A 9,144-nucleotide genomic window follows, 5' to 3' on the forward strand; every position below is an offset into this window, starting at 1 on the left:
TCCAGACGAAAACAACCTTGTTTGCTGAAACTAAGGTTAACCTAAAGTGCTTGATGCTGAAGATCAAGAATGTTAGTCTTCAGTATAGATCACCATGAAGAAGACAAAAATTCTCACCACTAGGCCAATTGGCAGCACCATGATAGATGGAGAAGAGATTGAAGTTGCTAACAATTACAGCTTGCTCATATCCACAATCAATACCCTTGGCACCAGCAGTTAGGAAATAAAAAGAAGAATTGCACTGAGAAAATCTCCTGTCAGAGACCTCTCCAGAGTAATGTAAAACAACAATGTCAGTCTAGAGACTAAGGTGCTCCTGATTCAAGACATAATTTTTGCAATCTCTTGCTATGCATCATAGAGCTGGACAATGACTAAGGATGACAGAAGAAGAACCAATGCCTTTAAGTGTGGTACTGGAGAAGAGTCTTGAACATACCCATTGAAAACAAGAGAACAAATATGTCTATCTTGGGGAGGGTGAAACCGAGTTTCTCCTTGGAGTCTATAACTTTGAAGCCCTGTCTCATAAACTTTGGGCATGTGGCCATAAGGAACCAGTTATTGGAGAAGGATACCATGCTCAGAAGGATGGAGGGACAGCGCCGGGGAGGAAGACCCTAGATGAGGTGGATTGACACAATATAACTGGGTTAGTGGGAGTACGTATGTGGAAGTCAGTTAGACTGGCTCAGGACAGGGCAGGTTTCAGAGTTGTTGTACATAGGACACTGCGAGTTGCAGGTGACTTGACAGCAAATAACAACATAAAGAACATTATTTGGTGCATAGATGTTGACGAAGGTTATGTCTTCCTGATATAATGTGACTTTAATCATTATATAATGTCCTTCCTTATTTTTTATCTTAATTTTCATGCTGGAGTCTATTTATCAAAGAAAGTGTTACCATTCCTGTTTTTTTTGTGAATGCCATTTGCCAGAATTTTTTTCAGCCTTTGGTTTTCAGTCTTTCTCCTCATTTCTTAGATGTGTCTGTTATAGAGAGCAAACTGAGGTTGTTGTTTTCTTTCAATCTGATATTCTTTGTATCTTAATTGGTGTATTTAATCCATTCACATTAAGTGTGATTAGTGACAGGTCAGGTTTTATCATTTATGGGTTTCTTTTTCTTTTGTTTCTGGTTACTATGGCATATCTATCTTTGTCTCCTGTTTTCTATGTGAAAGACTTCCCGTAACAGTTCTTGTAATTTTGCTAATCCCACCCCCCCAACAAATTCCTTAAGTTGCTAATTTTCTGCAAGTGACTTATTTCTCCTTCATATTTTTTGGACAACTTTGCTAGGTACAAGATCCTTGCTTGACAATTGTTTTCATTCAACTTTGGGCATATACCATTCCAATGTCTTCTTGCTCTACTGGTTTCTGCTGAGAAATCAGAAGTCAATCTAATTACTTTTCTTTGTAGGTAAGTATTTGGTTTTTTCTTTTTTCTTTTCTTTTACTGCTTTCAGTATTCTATCCTTATTTTTATTTTACTTGGAGAATTTGACTAAGATATATCTTGGTGGTTTTTTCTTTTAGGGTCTAGTCAATTTGGCATTAACTGACCTTACTTAATGTGTATTTCTCCATTCTTCATAATTCCTGGGAATTTTTCTTCTAGAAGTTTTTCCACAGTTTACTCAGTGATTTCCCTATCTTATCATATTCTGCAATTCCAGTCATACTTATGTATAGTGTTCCTTTTGATGTCATTTCACATGATTCTGATGTTTTCTTCATGTCTTATTTCTGATTTTTCTTTAAGTATGTTTTCATTGAGTTTGTTGTCCTCCAACTCACTGACTTTCTTTTCTGTATTTTCCATTCTATATTTTTCCCCTTACCTGTGTTGGACACTTCCACCACTTCATTCTTAATACACTGGATTGCATTTTCATTAATTTCTGTTATTTCCAGTGCCTGTTGGCTGTACTCTGTCTTGTGATGATTTTTTAATTTCTTGTGCTTCATTATCAATAGTTTCAATTCTTCCATCTCTTGCATTTTCTTATGTAATTATGCAAGTTCTTTCTCATCAATATATTTCTTCTTGCTCCCCCAAGTATTAATTTTTTTATGGTTTCCATCATTTCTTCCATCAACTGGACCTTCTTCTGTAGCTTTTCACTTTTTAAATAACTCCACATCATCAAGATTGTTAACAAATTTAGTTTGTTTGGATACACAATCAACACTCTTGTTGCCAGCAGCCAGGAAATAAAAAGATGAATTGCACTGGGAAAATCTGCTATCAGGGATAGTCTCAGAGTACTGAAGAGCAACAATATCAGTCTGGAGAATAAGATGCACCTCATCCAGGCCATACTCTTTGCTATCACTTGCTATGCATCAGAGAGCTAGACAATAACTAGGGATGACAGAAGGAGAATTGATATCATTGAGCTGTGGTGCTTGAGAAGAATATTGAATATACCATTGGCTGCTAAGAGAACAAACAGGTTCATTCTGAAGAGAGTGAAACCAGGCTGCTCCTTGGAGGCAAGTATTCTGAAGCTCTATCTGACATACTTTGGGCATCTGATGCAAGAAGGGACGAGTCCTTGAGAAGGGACATTATGCCTGGCATGGTGGAGAGACAACACAGGAGGGGAAGATCTTCAATGAGATGAATTGATTCAGTGACCGTGAAATGGGGTAGATGTATCAAAGACAATTAGGTTGACTCAGGTTAGAACAAGGTTCAGAGCTGTTGTACATAACATGACCATGAGTTGCATGAGACTTCGTTCACATAACAACAACATCAACATATTTCTTCTGGTTCTCAGCATTTAAGGTTTTCATTTTATTTCTGGCTTCTATTGTTTTTTCTATCATTTATACTTCCTTCAACAGCAGTTTGAATGACTAATATCAATATATCTTCTGACTCTCTAACTTTAGGGTATTCATTGAGTCTACAATATGCTCTGTTCTTTTTTTTTTTAGTATATATATATATATATATATATATATATATATATATTCTCTTCTTTTTTGAGAAGCAAATTTGGGGTTTTTTTTCTCACAATGTTGACGCTTCTTACTGCTTTCTTTATGTGGCTGATTTTGGTAAATGTTAGGCTATTCCTATTGTGCTTGTGTAAACAGCGGATACTTCTAATGTTTCTGGTGGTTTCGATTCATTGCCAGCTTACAATGTTCTATCTATAGGGTGACCCAATCACTCTATGGGAAGTCATTTCTGGGAAAGTATTGTCTTTGCTAAGTTTCTTCACGTTCTTTATGACAATGTAGCCTTGTAGAAAGCTTGCCTTATTGTAGCCCCTTCTCTCAAAGCGATTGTTCTCCTTTGTCCGCAGAGTGGCAGAGTGGTGTGAGAAGAGATACTCTGGGGATTTTTGAAAGCAGCTCTCTGTTTAGCATCTCAATGTGCCAGCTGAGAGAGTAAGCTTTTCTCATGGTTATAGCAAATGGCAGTGGGACAGGGTGGGCCCAAGATGCATGCTTTTTCCCATCCTGGGAGGGTCTGCTGATTCATCTGCAGGGGCTCAGCATTAGTTCCCATCAGCTCACTTGGGTTTAGATCTAACCTGTTAGTAAAGAAACAAATAGCAATGGGAGAGTGGAGGAGCGAGGGCCAGGATTTCCCTGTTCTGGAAGAGTCTATCAATTTAGGAAGTAATTTTAAATTCTAAACTCATCATGTCACAGATGCATTAAAACATCTTGAAAGCCATGTGCTTTCAGTTAGCAGGAACTCAGTTTGTACTATGTGTACACATGAACTTACACATCTTTAATAAAAAGTGATCACATAAGTCAGAGGCGCTTTCAGAGAAGTTTAGAAGAGCATTAATAATTATTTAAAGCAGAGAATTTTATTTATTTAAATAAGGAATTTAAAGAGAGATGTGGAAACATGTTTATGGACACCATAATAAAATAATATGGCTCATAACAATATGTAAATTAGTTCTATATTAATTAAAACAACTTTTGACATTTCTCAAGCATATGTTATATTTTATATTGCTAGAATGATGCAGGTTGTTCTGGTGGCCTAGTCCATAGATAGTTGTACTGCTATTCCAAAGGTTGTGCTGCTCTCATTGTTCATCAAAGATTCATCAAAGGCTCCAAGAAATAAAGATGGGCCATCTCTTCCTGTGCATGTTAACAGCTTCAGAAAAAGGTTATTAATGAGTTATTTTAACTCAGTAGCAGTGAGTGATTTGTAGAATTATATATGAATAATCTTCCTTGGACATTGGATGCCTTTTCAAATCTTTAGGAAATGAAAATATATATTTTGAAAATCACAAGAATATAATTTATTTATATAGGCTAAAATTATACATATGTAATCCTCCTGGTACTCAGGATGGATTTCAACTCTTTGGAATAGTTATGTTTGATCACCAAAGTTGCACATCACCAAAGCAGTGCACAAATTTCTTACAGTTGATTAGCTAAGTACCTATCTTAAAATTTCTTACTGTAGCCTGGACTGCTTTCTTGCCAGAAACACTAGACCCCAAAGGCCCTTGGCTTGATCTTCTGGACCCCCAAACCTCCCACCTGTAGAACCTGGACCTGCCATCTAAAGGACCTGGCCCTGCCTCCTGTAGTACAACCTGCTACCACCTCTCTAAACTGCACCAGGGAAACCAGTATCACAGGTGAAACCATTTTCTCCCCCCTTTCAGAGCTTAAGCTGCCTTTAGCCCCTCAGTCTTTGAAACTGCCTTGCTGCAGCATTTCTTTGAGAGAGAAGGCTGCTAATTCACTGGCCATCTTCACCTCAACTGAAATAAGTCTTCCCTTCAGTTGAAAAATCAGAGAGAAACTCAGGCAGGATAGCTTTCCCACCCTCCTTTTGAGCAATGACTTCCTGAGCCAAGGTTTTCAGACCAGGAGCCTGCTAAGACTTCAAGCATGAAAAACTCTACCACAGCAATGACACCGAATATGCAATATGCAGACTACTTCACGTCTTACACAAACCCAAAACAAGATGTTACCCCAAAAAGTGACAGAATATCAATCGGTTTCCTTAAGCCAGAAAGTCTGCAGGAACTTTCGGACACAAACGTTAAAAAAAACAATAACTGCATATTTTCAGTGGGTGAAAGATAAACTTAAAGAATTACAGGACTCCGCAAGCAAAAACCAAAAGGAACTTAAAAGAACAATCCAAGATAATGCAGATAAAACAAATGAGTCATTAGAGACACTGGAAACATAAGAAACCACAATCCAGAATATGTGGACGAATGTTTCAGATGCTGTCAACATGTTGAAGGGACATATGAACAGAGTTGAAGAGATGGAACACAGAACCAGTGAATACAAGTTAGAATTGCAACCAATGATCTGCTAGAAAAAAAAAAGCAGAATTTAAAAAGAAAATGCCTAAGAATACTCTGGGATTCCATCAAGAGGAATAACATGAACATAATTGGAATCCCAGAAGAGAAAGAAGCAACTAAAGGCACCAAGAAATTTGTGGAAGAATTACTAGAAGAAAACATTCTAGGCATAATGAAGAGTGAGGAAATATATATCCAAGAAATGGAATGAACACCATATAGAATAGACCCCAAAAGAAAGACTCCAAGGTGTAACAGTCAAATTTGCCACAACCAAAGATAATGAGAGAATTTTGAAAGCAGCTAGGGAGAAACAAAGAGTAACCTATAAAGGAAAGCAAATAAGGTTAAGTACTGATTTCACAGCAGAAACCATATAAGCAAGAAGACAATAGAATAACATATATCGAACACTCAAATAATACAACTTTCTACCAATAATACTACATCCAGCAAAAATTGTTCATCAAATATGAAGGAGAGGTGAAGATATTCTCAGAAAAACAGAACTTAAGGGAGTTTGTAAAAAACAAGACTAGCATTGAAGGAAACACTGAAAGAAGTTCTTTTGATATAGATGCCACAGAAAGCAGGATGGACCAAAGCAACTAGCAACAACACCAAAAGGAACTCAACAGAATGCTAGCATTAAACTCTTCCCTCTCAATAATTGCACTGAATGTAAGTGGTTTAAATTCACCAATGAAGATAAAAAGAGTGAAAATTTGATTAAAAAAATCTCAAAGCCCATAAATATGCTGTCTACAAGAGACACACCTGAAGAGTGAAGATAAAGAAAGACTAAATATAAATGGGCAGGGGGAAATATACCAAGAAAATTACAACCTGAAAAAAATGCAGGAGTAGCAATATTAAACCCTGATAAAATATATTTCAACACAAATACCATTATAAAGGACAAGAAGGGTCACAATATAATGCTTATAGGGTCAATAGAACAAGAGGACATAAGCATAACAAATATCTATGCACCAAATGATAGAGCTGCAAAATATACAAAACAAACATTAACAGAACAATACAACACTACTATAGTAGTAGGAGACCTAGTATACCACTCTCAAGAAAAGATAGAACTACCAGAAAAAAACTTAACAAAGATGCTGAAGAATTAAACCACACAATAAAACAACTTGATCTCATAGATATATAGAGGCTAATACACCCCAAGAAAGTAAAGTATGCCTTCTTCTTCAGTGTATATAGGACATTCTCCAGAATAGATCATATTTTAGGTCACATAGCAAGCATCAATAAATTCTAAAAAACATAGAAATAATACAAAGCATCTTCTCAGAGCACAATACTACAAAATTAGAAATAAATAACAAGAGGAAAGAGGAGGGAAAAAAAGCCCATACATTTGGAAGCTAAACAATACCTTGTTTGAAAATGAGTGGATACTAGCAGAAATAAAAAATGAAATTAAAAAGTTTCTTGAAACAAATGACAATGAAAACACAACTAACAAAAACTTCTGGGAAACAGTAAAAGCAGTAATTAGAGGTAATTTTTTCATGGTGGTCAAGACAGTGTGGTATTTTTACAGAGACACACACAACGATCAATGGAATAGAATTGAGAACCCAGAAATCAGTACATCTATCTATGGTCAACTGATTTTTGAAAAGAAGATGGAATCAGTTACGTTGGGAAATGAAAGCCCCTTTACAAAAATGGTATTGGCAAAATTGGGAAACTATCTGCAGAAAACTCAAACAAGAACCACACCTCACACCGTACACAAAAACCAACTCAAAGTGGATCAAGAACCTAGAATTAGAATCAAGAACTATAAACTTCATCAGGGACAAGTTTGGAAGAACTCTAGAAGCCCTAATCCACAACATTAATAGTCTTCCAATCATCCTGAAAAATCTACAACTAAGAGAGAATAAAACAGATGAATGTGATCTTCTAAGAATCAAATCTCTATACATATTTTAAAAAATCTCCAACAGAATAAAAACCCACAGACTGGTGAAAAATATTTTGTAATGGTATATCTGATAAAGGACTTATATCTAGAATTTATAGAATACTCTAGCACCTCAACAAGTTAAAAGTAAACAACCCAATCACAAAATGGGCACAGGATAAGAAAGACATTTCACCAAAGAAGACAGACATTCAGATGGTGAACAAACTCAGGAAGAATGTTCAAAATCTCTCTCTCTAAGAGAGATGCAAATCAGAATAACTATGAGATATCATCTCACCCAAGTAATAATAGCAAAGTTCAACAGAGCAGCAAACAACAAATACTGGCAAGGTTGTGGAGGAACTGGAACCCTTATTTACTGTGGGAGTGTAAAATTGTGCAAAGACTATGAAAGGCAGTACAACTCTTTCTCCAAAAGTTGGAAACAGAAATACCATTTGACCCAGCAATTCCACTACTGGGAATATACCCTAAGGAAAACAGAACTGCCACTCAAGCAGATATATGCACATCCATGTTTATGGCTGCTTTGTTCACAATAGCAAAGAGTTGGAAACAACCCAAATACCCATCAGCAAATGAATGGATAGAAGCTACACACACACACACACACACACACACACACACACACAGTAGAATACTATGCAGCACTGAAAAGCAAGGAACTCATATAGTATTATACAAAATGGGTGACCCCAGAGGACATTGTCCTGAGTGAAATATCTCAGTCACAAAAGAACAAATCCTGCATAATGCCACAATTATAAAACAAAATTGACATTGAGGGTTGGAGGGAAACTAAGAAAAGAGGGGAAAATAATGAACACTGCTTTGGGACAGATGAGTAAAAGAATTGTTTAAAAGAAATATATGATTAGCCATTATTTGCAGTCCAGAAAAAGAGGTGCTGATCTCTGGGGGAGGGAGGAAATTGTGTAACAATGAATGTATTTTTTAAAGAGAAAAGTGAACTGTAGAGGGGGAAGTAGGGAGGAAAATGTGCAACAAGAAATCCAAGTTTTCTTTATTTTCATTAAAATCACAATAAAAAGTATAAAAAATAGTTATGTTTATGATTTATCTTGAAATACCTCAATACTTAAATAAAATGGTCCAATATTTTACATTTATTTTATATTTAAGATCTAATATTTACTTAAATTAGCTTTTCATTAGGAGTCACTTTTCCTAAATTAAAAGCCTTTGTTGATTTACAGCAACATAGCTCTTTGGGATTCTGTCTTTCTTCAGTCCCCAAATTAAGCATCATTAAATCTGTGAAATAATGTTGTTTATGTTCCTGTAGGTCTTCTGTGAACATCACATATTTTAGTGCAGTGTTGGCCTTTTACGGTATTAAAAGATTCCTAGAGATCTATAAAATGATATAAATCCACAATCTCTTGCCACTAGACCACCAGAGCTCCCCATTAATAAATATATGCATTTTAATACATCTTGGTCAGAATATCCCATGAACTGTGAAAAGAACAAACAGGTATGCTTGGAAAAATTGCAGCAAGTCTGCCTCTTGTAGACAAAGATAGTCATGTTTTTACTTATACGTTAGACATGTAGCTAGGTCAGGCTATTCCTTGGAAAGAGATTATCATGAGTTGAGAAATGGAAGGTAAGCAAAGGAGAGGAAGATCCTCAATGAGATGGATTGACACAGTGACTTCAGCAATGAAACTTTATGAAGATGGTTCAGGATAGGGAAAAGTTCAGACCAGCTGTTAATGAGTTATGTTAATCAGTTGCTATGAGTTATCCTCAACTTGAGAGCACCTAACAACAATAGGCCAGAAAAAGGTGGAGATCTCTTTTTTTTTCTTTTT

The sequence above is a fragment of the Elephantulus edwardii genome, unplaced genomic scaffold (genome assembly GCF_000299155.1).
Source record: "Elephantulus edwardii isolate Elephantulus edwardi_28Jun2011 unplaced genomic scaffold, EleEdw1.0 scaffold00030, whole genome shotgun sequence".
Lineage (NCBI taxonomy): Eukaryota > Metazoa > Chordata > Mammalia > Macroscelidea > Macroscelididae > Elephantulus > Elephantulus edwardii.